At 49.0% G+C, this 22,253-nt stretch overlaps 1 protein-coding gene across 3 annotated transcripts in view; it reads right to left on the bottom strand.

The window, feature by feature from the left end:
• The window catches only part of PACSIN1 (protein kinase C and casein kinase substrate in neurons 1), a 59,262-nt gene that overhangs the window by 10,771 nt on the left and 26,238 nt on the right, over nucleotides 1–22,253 (bottom strand). Inside the window, exon 1 of one of the 3 annotated variants that reach the window (XM_054569240.1) lies at nucleotides 6,026–6,158. The exons of the other annotated variants lie outside the window; for them this stretch is intronic. The gene's annotated coding sequence lies outside the window, so the exon portion shown is untranslated. Of the gene's footprint in view, nucleotides 1–6,025; nucleotides 6,159–22,253 lie in introns of those variants that run through there. 3 annotated transcript variants of the gene reach the window in all.

The following is a 22,253-nucleotide window of genomic DNA, read 5'->3' as shown; positions in this document are numbered from 1 at the left end:
AAGTGGTGGTGCAGGCCTGCAGGGGAAGGCTCTGGCCCTCAGTGCGCCCTCCCTGAGCCATGTCACTAAAGCCAAAGGAGCACGGTGCACAAGAGCACGGCTGCAGATGCTTCCACTTATATGGGGAGTGGGAATATATAAGCAGAAATATTTTTGGAAAGCTGGTAGCAGTGGCTGTGTTGGGGGAAGTGGGTGGCTGGGGAATGAGGTGGGAGATTTTTCACTGGGGCTCTTTTATGACTTTTAAATTTTGCCTTGTATGCATAAATTGCGTATGTCTTTAAAGCAAAAGCAACAACAACAACAACAACAACAACAAACCTCCAGGCTCTGCTGGAGGAGAGCAGAGGGAACTGGGAGCCAGGACCAAGGGCACATTCAAGCATGGAGGCGGGGACAGTGCAGCTAAGACCCGCACGTAGCGGGAGGAGAAATGCACAAGGGCAGAGACCACTCTCCACCTTGGCCAGGCCCAGGGACGATGGGACCTGCTGTGGTCCCTCCCTTGGTGTAGGCAGGGGATGGGCCTCCCTGGCTCCCAGCTGTGGTGGCATGTATAGTAGACATAGCTCTAGCCTTGGGGTCCCTGCTCTGCCACCAAACTGTTGTGTGACCTTGAGCAATTCACATGGCCTGGCTGGGCCTTGCTGGGAAATGAGGATGACCCAGCCCAGTTTAAGGATTAGATGAGATGGGCAGGGTCCGGCACACTGCAGCACTAGAAGGGGCTCAGGAAGACGGGCAGGCAGGGTTGGGGAGGGGGTGTGGGAGGGGGCCTGTGAGCCCACAGCACCATATGGCCAGACACGCCATCCTGCCTTCCCTCTGCCTCACACCCCAACCCTGGGGCAGGTGGGAGGCTTAACTCTTACTAAATGCCCTGTCCTTCCTAAGGGGCGATCAGTAGCTGCCATCACTGAAGAGCTGTATCTCTCAGAGTCAGGAAGCTGGAGTGGCCGGCATCTGCCATTCTCCATGGGCAAGCCCGATATACTGTTAACTTTCTTCTATCCATCAAATGGATGCCATGCCCAATCTGACTTTTCTGTGGTTCTGAAAGCCCTTTATCATTAGAAATAATAGGTGACATTTATGGAGCACATATTTGGTGCCAAGGACGGTTCACATGTCTTAATCCATCTAACCCTCACGAGTGTGAGACAGGCGCAGTCCTCACCCCCACCTTGCAGACAAGAGCCCAGGGGCTGGGCCATGACTGTAAAAGAGCTCGACAGCTCTCACTGCTGCTTTGCCACCACTTCTGTTGTGGTGGGGTGGCAGTCTCATTTCAGCCGGGGCCCTCTCTTTTTGTGGAACAAGGGAAGGAGCCAGGCCTTTCTCAGCACAAGGACGCGGAAGCCCTGGGCACCCAGCACAGGGGCGTGGGGCTCTGGCTGCAGCTCTGCCACCTGCCAGTGAGAGCTCGGCCAAGTCCCTTCGGGGGTCTCAGTTTTCTAACTCATATGACGGAAAATGATCCTTGAGTCTATTTTGAAGATCAAATGATAAAAGCGTAGTAAGCTCTTTTTGAAAAACACAGAACACAGAGGAAATGGGAAGTTTTCATGCTGGCCTGCACCTTTCCTCTGGGGAGAAGTCACAGGGTGAAAAGTGCCCCTCTCAGGTCCCAGGCCTACCGCCAGCTGCCTCTGAAAGGCCTGGAGGGCAGGGCCTTGGGCATGTTCCATGCACCAGGAAGGGACAGAGGAATCAGAGCATGAGCTCACAGAGGGCAGGCGTGGATGGCACTTTGTGGATTCCTGTGTCATCAGCCACAAACCCGCCACAGGCCTCAGCGAAACTGCAGCTCTTCCTTCTCCTCCCACCACACCCCCAGCCCATCAGCAGATCCCGAGCAGCCCCTTCACCTCCTTGGAGCTGCCTCTCCACTGGTCTTCCTGCCTCTGACTTTGTCTCTCAACATCCTCTCCCCAGCCCCTCCCCCTCCCCCACAGCGACCAGAGGAAAACTTGTCAGATCCCCTTTTCTCCAGACACTCCCCATTTCGTCTGAGTGAAATCCAATTCCTTGCCAGGACGGCCTGCATGACCTGCTGTCCCACCTCTCACCCCTCTCCCCTCATCTCCTACCATTCTAACTCTCCTCCAACTCCAGTGACTTCCTTGCTGTTTTAACCCCAGGGCCTTTGCACCTGCTAGGAATAGTGGCCCCCCCATCTCCCGCGCCAAGACTTCCAGGCCCGCTCAAATGTCCTGACCTCCCCCAACTTAAACTTGCAATTCTGTTTCTGTTTCCATCACCAGCACCACCCCCCTTCTCCCTGTCCTCATTCATTATTCTCCACAGCACCTGTCACCATCTGACAGACTGTCAACATTATAGTACATGTTTAGTGTCTTCCTTTCCCACTAGAATGTCAACTCTATAAGGTCAGCAATTTAGCCTGTCTTGTTCTCTGCTATATTTCTAGCATTCAGAGCAGTGCCTGGCACATGGTAGTAAATGCATGATCATTTTTGTTCAATGAATGAATAAATGTCAAGGACCTTCAGGAATATTCATTCATTAAATAACAGAAGCATTGAATTCTGTACCCCAGAGCCAAACAGTCACCTGCACACAGTAGGCATTTAATAAATATTGATAATGATGGTGATACAACCAAGAGCCAGAATGCCACAAGACAAGGCGGGGGGTCTCAATTCCCCTTGTTCTGTTTCCAGCCCCCCCCGTTTCTCCTGCCATTCCCTTCTCCATCTCTTGGTCAACTGTCAGGGTCCAGTTCCAGGGTGTCTTTCTCTCTGATCTGCCCTAGTCAGATCCATGTCCCAGGCTTGGCTTCTGGGGGTGCCCTAACAGAGACACCACAGATGGGGAGGTGGAAGTGGGAGCCTTGGGAAGACAGGCCCATCTTCTCCACTCTAGGTGCATCTCTCTCCCCACGACCACACTCGGGTGCTGCCAGCTCAGTGGGCAGCATGCTTCCTGGACAGCACAGATTCCGACCAGTAAGGTGCCCTTTGTTCTCAGCAAGGCTGGGGGTGGGACACATGCAACTCACTGTGCTCCCCTTCCTGGACAGATAGAGCTCTCCTGGCCAAGGCTAAAGCAGAAAAAGGCAAGATGCATGGACCCAGTCCATGCAGGACATCCTGCCCAACTCAATGCCCTGGGGCAACTGCCCAGCCAGAGGGGCAGTGGATCCTGCCCTTGGGAGGGCTGAGCCATAGGCCCCCATTACGCTGGATGTAGAGACCAGCCACTGAGGCAGACTTCTGGTGTCAAACTGTAGTCCTGATCCTTACGGTGCAGCTATGGGCCACAGTAGTGAGCAAGACAGAAAAATCCATGACCTCATGAAGCTGATATTCCACTGGGGCTAGACAGACAAGGAACCAGAGGGATAAGTAAATGATCAAGAGTGTTAGAAGGTGACAAGGACTGTGGAGAATAAGGCAGGGAAGGGGACAAGGAGGAACAGTGCGGGCTGGGAGTGAGGCTATTTAACACAGGAGAAGACACTTCAGCAAAGATCAAATGGAGGTCAGGGAGGGAGCCATGCAGCTATCTGGGAGAAGAGCATGTAGGCAGAGGGAATGGCCAGTGCAAAGGCCCTGAGGCAGAAGCATGGTTGCCATGATTGAGGAACAACCTATGGTTGGTGCAGAGTGAGTGAGGAGAGAGGGAGGGGTGAGGATACAGATCACATGAGGTCTTACAGGTCAGAGTACAAGCCTTGACCCCCGCCCCCAGTGAGATGGGAGCCACTGCCGGGTTTGAGAAGAGGTGGGGTATAATCAGGCTTAGGTTTTAACGGACCCCTGCCATCTGGGGGAAGAGCAGACTGCAGGGGGCCAGGAGGACAGGGAACCTGCTAGCAGGTGACTACAGTCCTCTAGGTGAGAGAAAATGGGTGCTTGACCAAGGTGGGAATGCTGGAAGCAGTGAGAGGTGCTTGACCTCTGGCAATACTGTGACATTTGAGCCAACAGGGTTCGCTGATGGTTTGGATGTGTGAGAAGGGGTCAAGGATGGCTGCGGGGTTTGGGCCTGGGCAGCTGGCAGGCCGGGAGCCCAGTGGGAGGAACAATCTGGGGGAGATGGAAGCTCGGTTTTACAGCCCTGAGTTGCCCATGAAGAGCTAAGTGGACATGTTCCCTTACTCTCTCCAGAGCTCCTGCATTGGGGGCCATGTAAGGAGGGGCCAGCCTGGGGCGAAACTTGTTTCAGCCCCAGGGCTGTGCTCCTGGGCCTTTCTTCCCCTCCCTCTGACTCAGGGAGGGCTGCTGGGGGAGCGGGAGGGGGGCAAGTCCCCAGCCTGGGTTGCAGGCAGGTGCTCTGGGCAGTGGGCCCACTGGGTATGATGGGTGGGGCTAGGATATGTGCCCCAGAAGGCTAGTCTGGTGGGCTCACTGCTGCAGAGTCTGGGGCAACAGAGTGTAGGAGAGAGACAGAACAAGCAAAGACAGACCCTTGGGGCCTGTGGAGCAGAAAAAAAAATTAAAGAAGATGGGGATATGGCCTAGAGAAGGGAGGTCAGGAATAGGGGAGGTCAGGGCCAGGCCTGGAGGGTCTAGGGAAGGAATAGATCCTTCCAGCTCTTGCCAAAAGAGCCTGTTCTCCAGGCCTCACCAGACCGCTGTCCTGGCTGGGATGGAGGCCAGCCCAGCTGCAGCAGAGAGGCAGGGCAGACGCCGGCGCCCACCCTAGGCCCTGGTGGGGGTGAGGGTCACAGGGTTCAGAGAGGCAGGAGGCAGAGGATGACGGTGTACCTGGGTTATGTGGCTGCTAGATCTTAGGCATCCCCCACCCTGCTCCTGCCACCTGAGACCTGCCCTCTCATTCCCCAGGTTCCTAACCCTAAAGCAGGACATCCAGTGCCTAATACTCATCAGGTGCAGTTAACACTTGCAGAAATGAATGGGAACATGTCAGCTTCAAGGTGTGTATTCCTCTACCCTATCAAAGGCCCAGGGGCCCCCTCCTCAACCCCTGCACAAGGTCCTCTGACCCCTAAGAGCCCAGGGAAGAGGAAGCTCCACAATGTGGTGCCAGAGCTCAGTGAAGGACCCAGGAGAGTTCTCAGTGGGTGCTGGGTAGAGAAGGCAGGCAGGAAAAGGGGCCAGAGCCTTTGCTCCCCGGTCCCCTGAGCCTGCCCAAGCTTGCACACACCAACCCCTCACACCCCTCAGACTAGGATCACCTCCTCCCATAGGCCAAGGGACCTCAGCTCTGTCCCAGGGCAATGCCGGACCAGGTGCACCCCACCCACTGCATCACTGCAGGCCTGTCCTGCCCCTGGGTGCCTGGAGCCCAGGCCTCAGCCCCACCCCTGTGTGAGAAGTGGCTGAGGCTGCTCTGCAGTGCCCCAGCTCCCCCAGCAGCAGCGGACACTGTCCCCAGGAGCAATGCTGCAGAGGGACAGAAGTTGGGGGAGGGAGGGCCACAGGCACCCCCACCCAAGACCTGCTGTCCTTTCCCCAACATGGAGGCTCTGGGCTTGCTGGGGGTGGGACAGGGCTCCTCTGGGAGATCTGGGGATCTAGTTCTGCAGGGAAAACAAGGAGGGGAAGGACCTGAGTTTGAAAGGAAAGGAGAAATACGGCTCCTTCCTGACCAGGGGGCTCTAAGCCCAATGCTTGGGACCACTGGGGCCAGCAGGGAGGCTGCTGGTGTGCTGCTGTGTGTGGGACCGGGAGGGGGCTAGATCAGCTGGTTCCCAGTGGCCAAGGCCTAGCAGTGCCTCAGTGGGGGTGGGGGACAACCTCACTTCTCCCTGCACCCACCCTCTCTAGCTTCAGCCCGGGGAGGTGAGTTTCTGTAAGCTCCAGCCCCCCTCAGCACACTTCCCCCAGGGAGGGGGCCTGTCTATAGTCAGGACCTGTGGCAGTGGTGGAGGAGGGCAGAAGTACAGAAGAGGAAGGCAACGGGGACCCAGGTTCTGAAGAGCGCCTCCAGGGTGCTGGCCCCTCTGCTTGCTACCAGGATGCTGGTAGGAAGGTGGGGGAGTCCTGGAGCCCCGCTCTCCATGCAGCCTCTTCCAGCTGTCCCCATGGATGCCTACCTGGGCCCGTGCTGGTACCAAGCCAGGGGCAGGTAGGAGCGCACTGCCCCCGCTGGGCCAGGCCAGGGCTGAAGGGCTGGCTGTCCTCCTCCTTCTCCGTGGTGGCGAGCAGGGAGGGGCGTGACGCCTGGGCTGGGGGCTCTGTCCTCTTGGGTCCCTTCCACCGAGCTTGCTCAGGAAGGCAGCGCCAGAACTGCAGAAGCCAGCTCCCCGCCCCCACGGCTGACTCTTCTCCCTCCCTCCTCCCGACCCGCCTCCTTCACCAGCCACCCACCTCTTTCAGCTCGTTTCTATGGCAACCCGGCAATGCTCGCACAGACAGCCTCCCTCCCACAAACACCAGGGGACGCCCGCGCTTACAAGGTGCCTGCATCAACGCCACGGGCGTGCACACTTCACCTTCACCGATGCTGGTGGACACGCACGCTCACGTGGCTACCCTGGACGGCGGCGGAAGGGGGTGGGGGCGGGGCGGGGGGGTGCTGGTGCTGGTACAGGGGGTGGGGTGTAATAGGGGGTACCCTCCTTCCGCCTCTTAACTCTCTTTCCCTTCAAGACCCCGCCTCCCCCTCCCGACATCCTATCAGACGCTGTAAACTGAACCTCCCTCAGGTCCTTAAAATCTGACTGCACGCAGTTCTGTAAACATTTCTATTTGCTTACTCATTCATTTACCTTCAGTCTCTTCTCATCCTTTTCTTTTGAGTCTTTTCTGGGTCAGGCTGAGTGTGAGATGCTTGTGCACAGTCTCATTCTATGAAGTTCCATACCCATTTTACAGATTGGAGACTGAGGCCCACAGTGGTAAAACAAGTTGAGCATCCATGGCTCCCTGGCTCACTGTTGGTAGTAAGGCCTGTGATTCCAACTCTGGTGCTTTCCCACAGGCCACGGCTGCCACACACCCCGAGAGCAGACATCTAGGCTCACGCTACACACGTGATCCACACACACCAACATGTATCCATGCACATGTGCACCCCAGCCACACACACCTACAAGCACCCATTACACATACTTGCGCCCATGCATTCCCACAAGCCTGTGTACGAGTATCTGACTATGTGTGCATAAGTAACACACACGTACATACTCCTAACTATAACACTAACATCAATGCACACCATATGGATCCAGAACATACAACACACAAACCCTTCCTACACCAAATCACAGCTGCACACTCAAGTCCCCAACCCTCACCTCATTAGAAGGGACCAGTGACAGGGACACAGTAAGTGTCCCATCCAGGGGACTGAGTAATGAGCCACTTCCCTGAGAGGTCTGACTCTGCTCTGAGCCCCCCTCTAGGGATCAGCCACTGATCTGCTTATCTTGTCTCAGCTCTGCTGCTCAAGGGGGTGGGGTTGGGGTGGAGACAGGGCCCCTTCTCCTGCAGGCCCTCCCTCATCCTGAAAGTCTGCTGCCTGGTCCAGACTAGATCCTTCCTTAAGCCCTTTGGCATACGGGACTCACAGATGTCCCCACCCATCTTCCTGGTTGCTGTCCAGTTCTGGGACCTGGAGCTATGGCAGGATAGAGTAAAATGGGCCCAGCCTCCTCAGAGGGAATTCCGTGCCTCAGACAGCCCTGTGACCCCACAGCGGGGAGACCAAGTGGGGACTGCGGCCCAGGACGTACACCCTGCCTCACAGGATGCACTGTCGCCAGCCCACACTACCTCAGAGGACCTCAGGCAGGGGTGACAGCAGAACCTGTGCCCCAGGGTAACTCTCAGAGACCCCACACAGCCCAGAGAGGGCAGATACAATCGTGAAGAACCAGAAGCCCACTGAAAAGGAAGCCAGAAGCTGCCTCTGGCTGATGATGGCCTCTTCCATATTCCATCCCATCTAAGATCCCTCTCAGTCACCAGACTGAGGCCAATTAAATCAGACATGCTCTAAAGTGTATGAAACATCCTAGTGTCAGAGAAGTCAACTGTGAGGGGGGAAATCATCTTGGAATGGATGAAACAGGGCATTACATTCATTCAATAGATATTTCCTAGGCACCCGCCACGCACCAGGGACAGTTCTAGGTGCTGGACACAACCGCGGGCCAGAGTCCCAGCCCTGGAGGTGAGAAGCTAGTGGGCACTGAGCTCCTGTTCTGCAGCGTCAGTGGTTGTCACAGCAGCCCTGCAGATGAGGTCACAGGACTGATACGGAAACAGAGGCTCTGAGAGACTGAGAGGTTTGCCCAAGGTGATGAAGCCAATAAGTGCCTGGGCTGGAATTTGAACCCTCTGTCTACCAAGTTTTTGTCAATGTTCTACATTGGTTTCATTAAGAAAGATGCCAACTCCTAGGAGTTTCACAGTCAAATGTGCTTCTTACCCCTAGCTCACAGGCAGGAGAGATCATACAAGCTTGAAATGCCAGTCAAATAGCAGGCATGAGTGAGAACCCCAGAATGACGAGTGATTTTCGGCCCAGACTTCCTTTGGGTAGAGGATGCAGCTGGGTGTCCCTAGGCCTGGGGATCCGCCGAGGGTTAGGTTAAGGCCCAGGCCAGGAGGGTGGGGATGCCTGGCACCTGAGAGCACAGGCTCCTTGGAAAGCGAGGAGGTCTCAGCTAGGAGTCAGGGAGAGATTGGGTTCCAGGTGCTGTAAGGAGAGCCCCCTGCCTGCCTGCCAGCCCCCAGCCCAGGATCATCTTTCTACTAAAGAGCTGGCTCCATCCAGGGACGCCAAGGACAGCTGCCCCCACCCAGCCTCCCATCAGCCTGATCCGCCCCATCTGCTGCCTGGCAGGCCCCTGAGTTCTGCCCGCCCACACTCAGGCTCTGTGCAGAAGCTGACCCCTTTCTCATGCCCTCCTTCCTCAGCTCGGGGAGCATCCCTCCCCTCCCCGCCCCAGCCTGATCCGCCTCCATCTGCTGTTGGGAGGAGCCTCCAAGTCACCTGTCTGCAGCCCTCTCCCCCTCGCTTGCAGGCCCCAGACAAAACACACCCCATACCCAACCTCAGCGCCTGGTCTTGGACTTTAACCATGTTCCAGTCCACAGGCAGGATCAGACTACAAATGTGGCCTCAACCAGGCCACAGAGCACCTGCCCTCCTGCTCCCAGGAGACACCTTCTGTCACTGCCTTCTCACCCAACCCAAAAAGCATTTACTGCCCCTACACCCCAGCCAGGCACAGTTATCCCACGTGCTCCCAGGGCAAATGCAATCAGGGCTCATTTGCTGCTGCTTTGCATCTCATTTGCATAATGTCCCTATGACTGTCAAAATGCCAGAATCCTCCCTGAACCCCTGCCCATGACAGGCAGGGCTGGCCAGGAATGAAAATGGACAAGGCTCCCCTGAGGGTCTATATGGGGCTAAATATATGGGGACAAGACCAGAGGGAGAGAACCTGAGGCGACTGCAAGTTTCAAACTCTGAAAAGTGCGCAAGAGGAGGGACAATAGATACTTACTGAGCACCTGAGTCCCAGCATGGTGCACAGTATGCACTTTACCCCTTGTTTTCCACAATGAACCATTTTACAGGTGTGCAAACAGGCTCAGAGTGGTTAGGACCCCGATGCTCAAAGCCTGGGTCCTGCCTGGGAGCTGAGAAGACATGCAGCATCTCAAGTTTCACCCAAACCTCCTGAAAGTGCATCTGCACTGTCACAAGATCCTAGGGGATGGGAGTGTGCAGAATGCTATGTTAAGGGACCTGCCCTGTGATACGCAGCCGGGAGATGACGCTGGCGTTGGAGCTGAGGTGTGTCTGACCAAACCTCGGGCTGTGCCTTTAATGCATTTAACAAATATTTCCTGAGCACCTACTTTGTACAATACTGCTCTAGGCAGTGGATCATAGCAGATAACCATGAGGTAACCTTATGAATGCTTCATGTCACAAAAGGAAGACACACAACAAATACACAGTAAAAACTCACATGGTTGATTAGTGCTATCAAGGAAAATAACACGTGGTAAAAAGATAGAGAGGGTGAGTGGGGGCCATTTTAGAATCCCTCTTCAGAGTGACATTTGCACAAAGACCTACATGAAGGGGGAAAGAGAGGTGTGGGATGATTTGGGGGAAGGAGTGTTTCTGGCAGAAGGAAGAGCAAGGACCAATGTCCTGAAGTGGGAGTAAGCTAGGCACACTGAAGGCAGCCCAAAACTGAATGGATGGACAGATGGATGGATGGACAGATAGGGGAGTGACGAAGGGATGGCAGGGAGGGGAAGCTGGTCCTGCAGAAGTAAAGAAGAGGCAGGCAGGCACCAGAGCCTGTAGGGCTGGGGAGGACTTTGGATTTTATCCTTAGTATAAAGGGAAGCTATTAGTATTTTTAAGCGGGGTGGGGGTGGGTCCAATTTATGTTTTCAAAAGGTTACTGTGGCTTTTATGTGACAATAACTAGAAAGGGGCAATGGCTGAGGCAAGAAGACCATGTAAGAGGCTTTTGCAATGGTTATTCCCAACAGGAATGAGTGCCTGGGGCCACTGCAATGCATGCCCAAGAGCCTTTGTAGCAGCCGTGTTCTCAATAGCACCAAACTGGAAGCAACTCAAATGCTCATCCACACCAGGACTGACAAACAACTTGTGTGGTTATTGCCTGTAGTAGGGGTAGTTTGCTTTTTCACTGTGCAATTTCCACCATGTGATTTGTTCACACAGCTGAATACTATACAGCAGCGATTTTCGACCGGTGTGCCCCAAGAATCTTTACAATATGCAGTACCTGACTATTTGGATAGGGACACTGACCTCTTTCCCCTTAGACTGTCAAATTAAAAAATGACAACAGCCAATACAACAATAACCATCTGATCTGAATGAATAAAAACTATACCTATTTTGTCAGATCAGCAAAAAGTATAATACATTTTTTGATGTGCCACAGAATTTTAGTAATTAGTTTGTGTGCCATGAGATGAAAAACATTGAAAGACACTGCTATACAGCAATGAAAAACAACCATGTGGGAAAATCTCAACACATCTTGCTGAGCAAGAGAAGCCAAACACAAAACAGTATACAGGGCGGATTCTATTTATATTAAGTTCAAGAACAGGTAAATCTGGATTTCTGACTCTTGGGCAAAGTGGAGTAGATGCTTTTCTCCCTATCCCTGCTGTGGAGTTCAGCAAAAAATCCTGAGCATTAATATATAAAATAAACCTCTGCAGACTCTAAAAGGGGAGAGGAGAAGAAGCCTGGCTGACTAGGGACCTCAGGTCCCCAGGAACAACACAGCAATGAGTTCTCTGGGTTTTCCTTTAGCTCCCTATATCCCAGGTTTGTTGCTGGAGAAATCAGCAACCCAGAAATACCAGTGAGTGTGTGAACACAGCTCCTAGAAAAGCCTGATTTCTCTTGCCAGAGGATTGGGAAGGTGCAGCCTAGCAAGACAAAAACCTGTAAAACAATAAATGCCCTACTGTAGCAAAGCACTATGGAAAACACTGCAGCCCTAGCCCCACCCCAACTCCCATGAGCAGGGGCCAGGTGGGGAGCCTGGCCTGGCTGTACTGAGTGCGCGCCACGCCCCACCACCAGGGTGGTGAGAGAGAGGAATGGGTGGGGAGCCGGGGCTTTCATCCCCACCAAGTGGTAATAAGGCACCTTCCTCTCCACACTAGGGTGGTGTCAGGGGGAGCCTAGTCAGGACTGTCACCATCCCTCCGCAGGAACAGGTCCGTAAAGAACACATAGGGGGCAGTAACAAGGGGCCCCTCCCTTCCCAGGCAGAAAGGTGCCAGTGGAGGTCTAGTGGGCAGCTGGAACGCCCACCCCTGCCTAGCAGTAAGGAGGCACCCCTATCTTCTACTAGGGTGTCACCTAAGGTCAAGTGGGGGACTGGGACAACCACCCCACCTGGCACCAATACGGGGCAGTGTTGGAGGGGGGCTGCCAAGACAGAAGATTTAAATAAGACCCGTGTCTCATGACATAAAATCCCAATGCCCAGGATACAAGAAAAAAATCGCCTGTCATACCAAGAACCAGGAAAATCTCAATTAGAATGAAGAAAGACAACCAACAGATGCCAACACCAAGCTGATACAAATAACAGGGATTATCTAACAAGGGTGTTAAAGCTGCAATCTTAAAAATGTTTCAACAGTAATTATGAACACACTTGATGCAAATGAAAAAACAGAAAGCTTTAGCAAAGAAATAGAAGATATAAAGAAGACTCTAACTGAAATTTTAGTATTGAAAGCTCACTAGATGAGCTCAACAGCAGAATAAAACAGGATGGGAAAGGTCAGTGAACTTAAAGACAGAAAAATAGAAATTAGCCAATCTGAACATAGAGGAAATGGAGGAGGAGGAGGAGGAGGAGGAGCAGGAGGAGCAGGAGGAGGAGGGAGGAGGAGAAGGAGAAGGAGGAGGAGATGACGAGGACAGCCTCGGGAGCCTGTGGGCCTTTACCAGAAGCTGTGATGTTCTGTTAGAGTCCCAGATGGAGGGGAGAAAGTGTGGGGCTGAAGAGGTATTCAAAGAAATACTCGTACTGGCTGAAAATTAAACACCCAAACTTGGCAAAAAAACCCACATATCTACAGATTTAAGAAGCTTAGTAAACTCCAAACCAGTAAACTGGAAAAAATCCACTCAAGACACATCAGAATCAAACTCCTGAAAACTCAAGACAAAGAAAGTATCTCAAAAGCAGAGAGAGAAATGACATCTTACCCAAAAGGGAAAAATAATTCAAATGATTGGATTTCTCATTAGAAACCATGGAGGCCTGAAGTGGCAGGGCGTGTTTCAGTTGCTGAAAGAAAAGGACTGTTGGCTCAAAATACTACACACAGTGAAAACCTCCTTCAGGACATGAGGAGAAATCAAGACTTTTCAGATGAAGGAGAACTGAGAGGATACGTTGTTAGCAGACGTGACCTAAAAGAATGGCTGAAGGAAATTCTTGAGACAGACAGGAAAAGAAAGAAGGAATCTTGAACCATCAGGGGAAAAAAGAAACCAGTAGAAAAAGTAAAAATATGAGTAAATAGGATAGACGTTCCTCATCCTCCTGAGTTTTCTAAATTATGTTTGAGAGTCAAAGCAAAAACTGTAACACTGACTGACGTATTTCTTAAAGTATATAAAGAAAATGCTTATTAAAATTAGATCACAAGTGGGGCAGGGTAAAAGGACCTAAAAAGAGAAAGTTTTCTACACTTCACTGTAACTGGTAAATATTGACACCAGTAGAATGTGGTAAGTTGTGTATAAAAAAAGTAATACCTAGGAGAACCACTAAAAAAAAATCTATACAAAGAGATAAAGTCAAACACACTACAGGTAAATAAAAAATGGGCAAATCTAATCTATAGAGAGAGAAGTCAGAAGAGCGGCTGCTTCTGGAAGCATCGACAGGAGGGAGCATGCAGTACCTTCTGGATACTGGAGATGTCCTCTGTCCTGACCGAGTGGCGCTTCCACAGGTGTGTGCACATGTACAAACGCATTAAGTTGCATACCTACGATTTGTGAACCTCGCCGTGTATCTTATACTTCAACAACAACAACAAAAGAGCCTGTTGCAACAGCCCAGGTGAATGGTGGTGGTCCAATGTGAAGTCTGATTCAGGGCACCCTCTGACGTGGAGTCACAGGCCTTGCTGTCATTTGTACAGACTGTGCCCCATGACACCACCCCTATTAACACCACCAGCCATTTCCTTACCTCTGCTATCTCAGGGAAATTAGATTGAACAAAGATGCTCATAACCGAAGTCTGACACGGCGGCTCACACCAGATTTAGTGCTGGGCATACAGCTGGCACTCAACACATGCTTCTGGGTGTCCAACAGTGTTGACGGTACCCATAACCCCTCACTTCCATCTGGTGGTTCAGATTCACAGAGCATCCTTAGCCCTGTTCATCTCTGGAGTCTGTACTCACCTCTGTATTACACACAAGGAAATGGAGATGTGAGGAATTTACCCAAAGTCACACAGGTCATGGCAACTTGAATTAGGCCTTTTCCCCTTCCAGGGATTCTTAGGCTTTAGCAAGCATCAGAACCATCTGGAAGTTTGTATAAAATGGAAATCCTGGCCACAGTCACAGAGATTTTGATTCAGCAGGGGTTTCAGCTGTCTGTTGCTGCATAACAAAGCTCCCCAGAATTCAGTGACCTAAAACAACAATGACTTATATTTTGTGATTCTGTGGGATGGCTGGATCCAGCTGGGTGTTCTTCCATGTGGCCTCAGCTGGGGCTGAAATGTCCAAGACAGCTTCTTCATTCACACAACTGACCCTTAGCTGAGATGTCTGGAGTAGCTGGCAGTCAAGCCTGTCCCTCCCCCTCCCCTTCCCCAGCCCTCCCCACCACGGGGTCTCTCCAGCAGGGGACCTGGACCTACTTCCATGGTCGCTCAAGACTCCAAGAGCAAACATTCCAAAAGGACAAGTTCCAGCGCATAAGCACTCATCTGTCAAGCCTCTCCCTCTGTCGTGCCCGTCAAAGCAAGTCACATGGCCAAACCCAGAGTCCATGCAGGTGTGTGTGTGTGTGTGTGGAGGGCTACACCAGGGTTAACTAGCAGGAGGTGGGGCTCATGGGTGCGGTAGGAAGCACCAATGTACCAGACCACCACAGCTGGTCTTGTGACAGGGCCCCAGAATTGACATTGCTACGGCCTTATTTCTAGGTAGTCCACCACTGTGATTGACACAGGCGTTCCAGTGGCCACACTTGAAGAACTGGTCCTAGCCTATAACATCTACTCTATAATGCCCCCATCAGAGAAGCTTTTAAATCTCCCCACCTGTTTTGTCACTGATCAAAGGGAGTGCCACACACAGCTGTCCTGGGGGCTGAGAGCCACACACTGGAACACTAGAATGCTATTCAAGTGTAGGGAATATAGTCAATAACATTATAATAACTATGGATGATGTCAGATGGGTACTAGGCTCAGTAGGATGGTCACTTAGTAAGTTCCATAATGTCTAATCACTCCTGTACTCCTGAAACTAAGATAGGATTGTATGTAAAATGTTATTGAAAAATTAACTCTTTCCAGCCAGCACCAAGCCATGGGCATCTCTTGGGATGACTGGCAGAAGTGCAGGGCAAAGAGAAAGACCTACCACAAGAAGCAAAAATAGGAGCTGGGACGCCCCACTGCCAACAGTGGAATCAGCCGGTCCCCTGGCATTGACGTCTCTGCGGGGCAACACCAAAAAGTACCACCGCCTTGAGGCTGGTTGCGGACAGCTTGTCCTGGGGCTTTGGGTGTTGTTTGTGCAGAACAATTGTCGATGTCTACAACAACATCCGCACCAAGACCCTGGTAAGAACTACGTCACGCTTGCTGACAGCACACCAGGCTGGCTGTGGTACCAGTCCCGCTAGGCACTGCCTCCTGGCCACAAGATAGGGCCACGCTGACTCCTGAGGATGAAGGGATTTTAAACAAAAAATGGTCAAAGAAAATTCAGAAGAAATACGATGAAAGGAAAAAGAATGCCACAACCAGCCGTGTTCTGGAGGAGCAGTCCCGGCAGGGCGAGCTTCTTGCATGCATCGCTCCCACACTAGGCCCGTGTGGCCGAGTAGGTGGCCCTGTGCTAGAGGCCAAGGAGCTGGAGTTCTAAGTGAGGCAAATCAAGGCCCAGAAAGGCAAGTAAATCCTCTGCCCACTTACCTTAGCTCATGTAAAAAAAAAAAAAGTGTTTATTATTTAAAAGAAAGAAAGAAAAGAATGTTATTCAGACACTGGCTTCTTCAATAAGCCTGGGTTCTTACTCCTGACTCGGACGCATTCCAGCCAGGTGGCCCTGCACAGGTCACTCCCCTCAAAGTGAGGACCTTGTACCAGATTAGCAATTTCTAACCTCTGCCCCACTGAGGGACCCTTGACGTATTTCTTAACCCAAGGACCCTGAATTGAACGATTTTTCTCTACCTAACAATCTACACATGCTAAGTAATTTTTTTTTTTTGAAAAACAAGTGTTTTACTGAATTATCAGGTGGAGTTTCTGATTGGCATGGGACAACCAATATTTCTATGTTAAACTGAGAAAATTCCCACCCAAAGCAAAGAGCTCTGAGGTATTGAATAGACTGAGTTGCCTCCACTTGGGAAATGTTCGACTAGGGTACAGCCTTCTGCAATATTTTAAATAACCAAGCCCGTCTGCAACAGTGGGGGCTTTCAGCTGAGAACGACTGGACAGGGTGCCCTCTAAGGCCCACGCAGCAGCGAGCGGTCGGCGTGCTGCATGCCTCGCAGGGCGCACCACAAGCCAGCACCCTGCCAAGAGCCACGGGTAGCTCAGGGCGTCCACAGTGGCACTGACCATCAACTATTTACACTTAAGTTAAACACAATGAAATAAAATTGCAAGTTCAATTCCTACATAAAAATGAAATTAATTCCTCAGTTGCAATAGCCACATTTCAAGTGCTCAGCAGCCCCATGCCGCTAGTGGCCACCATACCAGACAGTGCACAGATGTGGGCATGGTAACATTACACACTTGATGGGACCCAAAAGCAGAGTTTCTACACATCAAACTTTAGCTATTTTGTCACTCACATGATACAACGGAGCTGCAGTTCTTGGAAAAAAAAAATTGGCTCCAAAAGAGTACAAAAATCACACTTGGGGGCGCAGCCAACCTTTAAAATCACACACTAAATGTAAAGAGATGATGAAGCAGCTCCTGATAAAACTGCATTTCCAATAATAGTAATCATTGGAGCAGGCCACCAAACATGACCCCTGCCATAACCAACCCCACTTCGGGGCCCCCAGCCCTCCCAGACAGTGAGGGGCTATGCTTCCGCGAGTCCTGACAAACAGAACCCGCTTTGACACTGCAGGCCCCATACTTTGTATTCTATAGTATTTCTGTGTCATTTCTAAAGCAAGGACTGCTCTGCAAGGAGACAGTGTGGGAACGATGGTGGGGATGCCTGATTTATTGTGAGAGGAATTCTTAGTAGCAGATGCTGTTGATTGTCTAGCCAACAGCCATTCCTCCTTTGCCCTTGCTGACCAAAGTCCCGACTGCAGTGACTCAGAGGAAATGCTGACTGGCCTGATCACACCTTCAGCATGACTGACATTTGGGGCTAGACCATTCTTTGTTGAGGGCTGTGCTATGCAACGTAGGATACTTTGTAGCATCCCTGGCTTCTACCCACTAGATGGCAATAGCACCTGACTGATAACCACCAAAAATGCGTGCAGGTTTGCCAGATGTCCTCTGGGGGACAAAATCAACCCAGGTTGGGAACCATTGGCCTATGCCTTAAACCTTAAGCCAATGGCTCTCAAACTTTAACACATATCAGAATTATCCGAAGGACTTATGAAAACACAGGTCCGCATGCCCAAAGTTGCTGGTTCAGTAAGTCTGTAGGGCTCAAGAACTTGTATCTCTGTTGAATGTCCAGGTGATACTGATGCTCCTGATTGAGGGACCCCACTTTGGGAACCACTGGCCTCAGTCATTTGTGACACTCCTGTTCCCCTGGACAGTCAGAGCAGTGGAAAGGGCTTCCAGGAAATGTTTCCTTATGGGTAAAAAAAAACTTGGGAAAAAAATTGTCTTTACGTTCTTAGACATTGTGGAGTCTGTGTTAATGTCTGGAACTGTGGCAGCCATTTTGTGACCTCAGTAGGAGCTATTTTGTGGGCCAAACCTACCCACTGAGGATGAAAAGAATCTGCCTCCTGGAAGTGGAGTCATAGAACTAACCGATGCTGAAGCTGTCCTCAGGAGATCCTGGTGAGTGACATAAGAAGTATTCTTTTTGTTTAAGCAAGTAATTCCTGAAACTTGCTGCCCATTAGAATTCCTAGGAGGCTTTAAAAACTTGCCCCACAACAATTCAGTCAGAAATCTCTGAGTGTAGGACCCAAGATTCAGTATTTTTTCAAAGTTCCCCCAGGTTTTTTCAATGTGCAGCCAAGTTTGAGAACCCTTGCTACTGAATGTGTGGTTGGTTGACCTTCAGCATCAGCATTACCTAGAAGCTTGCTAGAAATGTAGAGTTCCAGGCCCCACCCACACTGAGAATTTTATCTCAAAGTCTGCATTTTGGCCACATCTCATAAAGTTTACCATGTCCACAGCTACAACAGAGGAATTTCACTTCTTATAAAGCACTCTGGGAAAAATCTTACATGTGCTCAGGAAAACAAACACAGAAATGTCCTTTGCGATTTTGTTACATCAGAAAAAGGAGAAAACCAGCCCTGGACTGTGTCGCTCAGTTTGGTTGGAGGGTCATCCTGTACACCAAAATGTTTTCCGGTTTGACCCATGGTCAAGGCATCTATGGGGGGCAACTGATTGATGTTTCTCTCTCCTATCAATATTTCTCTTTATCCCTTCCTCTCTCTCTAAAATCAATAAACATACTTTTAAATTCTTTGTATAGTTTTTAAATTTCATTTATTTTTAGAGAGGGGAAGGAAGGGAGAAAGAGAGGGAGAGAAACGTCACTGTGTGGTTGCCTCTCACGTGCCCCCTACTGGGGACCTGGCCCACAACCCAGGCATGTGTGACTGGGAATCGAACCAATGAACCTTTGGTTCGCAGGCCAGCACTCAATCCACTGAGCTACACCAACTAGTGTTATTTATATATTTTAAAGATTTTATTTATTTTTAGTCAATTTTTAAGAGATTTCACTTATTTTTAGAGAGAGGGGAAAGGAGGGAGAGAAACACCAATGTGTGGTTGCCTCTCGCGCGCCTCCTACTGGGGACCTGGCTCACAACCCAGGCAAATGCCCCGACTGGAAATCGAATCAAAGACCCTTTAGTTTGCAGGCTGGCACTCAATCTACTGAACCACACCAGCCAGGGCTCGGTAAACATATTTTTTAAAGTGTACTTTATTGATTATTTTATTGAGTGTATTATAGTTGTTCCATCCACCCTGCGTCACCCTTCCCCCCCACCCCCAGCATTCCTTCCTTAGTTCATGTACAATGGGTTGTACATTTAAGTTCTTTGGCTCCTCCATCTCCTATGCTATTCTTAACCTCGCCCTGTCTATTTTGTGCCTACCAATTATGTTTCTTATTCCCTGTACCTTTTTTCCCCATTCTTTCCCCTACCTGCTGATAACCCTCCATGTGATCTCCATTTCTGCAATTCTGTTCCTGTTCTAGTTGGTTTGTTTTTTTTAGGTTCAGTTGTTGATAGCTGTAAGTTTGCTGTCATTTTATTGTTCATAGTTTTGATCTTCTTTTTCTTAGATAAATCCCTTTAATATTTCATATAATAAGGGCTTGGTGATGATGAACTCCTTTAATTTGACTTTTTCTGGGAAGCACTTTATCTGCCCTTCCATTCTAAATGATAGCTTTACTGGATAGAGTAATCTATGTTGTAGATTCTTGCCTTTCATGACTTTGAATACTTCTTTCCAGACCCTTCGTAACTGAAGGTTTCTTTTGAGAAATCAGCTGATAGTCTTATGGTTACCCTTTGTAAGTAACTTTCTCCTTTTCTCTTGCCGCTTTTAAGATTCTCTCCTAGTCCTGGCCAGTGTGGCTCAGTGTATTGAGTACCAGCCAGCAAACCAAAGGGTCACCAGTTTGATTCCCAGTCAGGGCACATGCCTGGGTTGAAGGCCAGGTCCCCAGGAGCGGGCACGCAAGAGACAACTACACATTGACGTCGTTTCTCTCCCTCTCTTTCTCCCTCCCTTCCCCTGTGAAAAAAAAAGATTCTCTCCTTGTCTTTAATCTTGGAAAATTTAATTATGATGTGTCTTCTCCTCCTGGACCTGCTTGTCTAGTTCCTTCACCAGACTGAGGAAGTTTTCCTTCATTATTTTTTCAAGTAAGTTTCCAATTTCTTGCTCTTCCTCTTCTCCTTCTGGCACCCCTATGATTCGGATGTTGGAATGTTTAAAGTTGTCCCAGAGGTTCCTCAGCCTCTACTCATTTTTTGGAATTCTTGTTTCTTCATTCTGTTCCAACTGAATGTTTATTTCTTCCTTCTGTTCCAAATCTTTGATTTGAGTTCCAGTTTCCTTCCCTTCACTGTTGGGTTCCCTGTGTATTTTTCTTTATTTCACTTTGCATAGCCTTCACTTCTTCCTCTATTTTGCAACCATACTCAATTATTTCTGTGAGCATCCTGATTATCAGTGTTTCAAACTCTGCATCTGATAGGTTGGCTATCTCCTCGTTGCTTAGTTTGGATATCTCCTCATTGCTTAGTTCTTTTTCTGGAGGTTTTTGTTGTTGTTGTTGTTGTTGGGTGTTTTTTGTTTGTTTTGTTGTTGTTTTTTACATTTTGGAATAGTTTATTATACAGCATTACTGTGACAATTGATAATTGTCATATATAGTTACTCAAAGTATGCTTATATGGAAACATACATAGACACTAAAAAAGGGTACAAGTACTTTCAGGTAATAAGATTCAATGTACACAAATTATGTGGTAATAAACTATAGTGTTTCCTCCAAAAGGCACATCTCTTCCTTATCCCACCTTCTATCACCTCCATAAAAATACACCCTACTCAGTAATGCTTCTGAAAATGATACATATTTCCCAAACAGAGGCAAATAAAATGCAGTTGGTCTAATGAAGAGTGTGGACTCTGGATGCAGATTCTTGTATCCACTAGCTGCATGATCCAATTGTGGGAGATGATATTTGTGTCTATCATATAGGACTATTGAAAGAATTCATTAAAATAATATATACAAAGGGCTTAGAATAGTGCACAGCATGTAGTATATGTTAAGTAAGCTCTTCTTGATATTGTTAAAGGCAGACTTTCTATTAGCTTATGTACTTAAAAATTATTTCACAAGTTCCCTGGCTGGTGTGGCTCAGTGGATTGAGTGCCGGCCTGCGAACCAAAGAGTGGCTAGTTCGATTCCCAGTCAGGGCACATGCCTGGTTGTGGGCCAGATCCCCAGTAGGGGGTATGCGAGAGGCAACCACACATTGAAGTTTCTTTTCCTCTCTTTCTCCTTCCCTTCCCCTCTCTCTAAAAATACATAAATAAAATCTTTTTAAAATTTACTTCATAAAGAGGCCATTCCTCAAGAAATAATATTGCTAGTGAGTTGGATAAGTCTTAATGGGTTTAAAACATTTTATTCCATTTCCAACCTCTGCACTCAACATGCTGCTTAGACTAAGACTTCCTTGCTGGTAGACAGTGGAAGCAGGCCATGGAGAAGTAACGACATTTACAGCTCAGTTCAAGTAGCAAGGGTAGTGTCTGTTATGTGCTCGAAGGCAACCTTCCCTGGGTGTTTTTAGAGCAAGAGAAGTTTGAGGTTAGTGATTCTGTGATAGTACCCCAAAAAATAAATAAAAGAACACTTAAAGGTTTAAAAAAGCCTTAAAGTTTTTGCTTTGGTTCTTTGCTGGCATAGATGCTATTATATTATCATTCAGCTATAAGGTCTTCTGCGTCCTGCTAAGACAGTGATATTTATTTATTTATATTTTTATTAAGCTTGACAGATCCTGCTTAAATCTTAAAAAAAAAAAAGAGTCTGTATAAAACAGTTTTTTTCCACAGTGGGGAAAAATATTTTTATAGTGATTAGAATGTGAAGGGTCAGAAGAAAATATAATATAGATGTGTTATGTTAGCATGTATGCCTATATACTGTGGTCCTTTCCAAAAGCATTTAAAGTAGCTTTTGAAAATACGTACAATATAGCAGCATGAAAATTATTTAAAGGGAACATCAGTTGAATAACACAATAGGAAATTGTTTATTCCTTTCCTCTATCCCTTCTTTTTAAATGGTATCTTTCAAATTAGCGTTTTACTGAGCACCTACCATATGTCAAGCACTTCATAAAGAAACTGTCCCTATTCATAAAGCAACCTTGCTATAATTGTTCCTATTTTACAAGCAAGGACATTGAGACAGTCCAGTCAGGCAGCTTGCCCTAGGCCATAAAAGTGGTAAGGAGTGGAATTTGATCTAAACCCAGCTCTATCTGACTCTAAAGATTATGCTCCTCCTGGTGGTGGTTTTCAAGTTAGATCTGCAGGACCCTCTGAGGCAGCTGCTCAACCAGAGCATTATCTGTTTTTATGTGTTTGCACAGTATGATTTTCACACAAGGTTACTTCTGAATACAGCTTACATGTTTTCGAAACACTCAAATGGAAATACATTTGATTATTATTTAACTGGTAACCATGTGTTGGCCTCTTAGATGCTAGGTGTTAAAATCCTTGAGAACTGAAAGCAAATTGAAAAAAAAACTACCCTATTTTGTTCATTATCTAC

Source organism: Pteronotus mesoamericanus, unplaced genomic scaffold (genome assembly GCF_021234165.1).
Source record: "Pteronotus mesoamericanus isolate MK-2021 breed Mesoamerican mustached bat unplaced genomic scaffold, CSHL_Meso_final contig_20, whole genome shotgun sequence".
NCBI lineage: Eukaryota > Metazoa > Chordata > Mammalia > Chiroptera > Mormoopidae > Pteronotus > Pteronotus mesoamericanus.
This window is presented reverse-complemented; position numbering and strand designations above follow the sequence as displayed.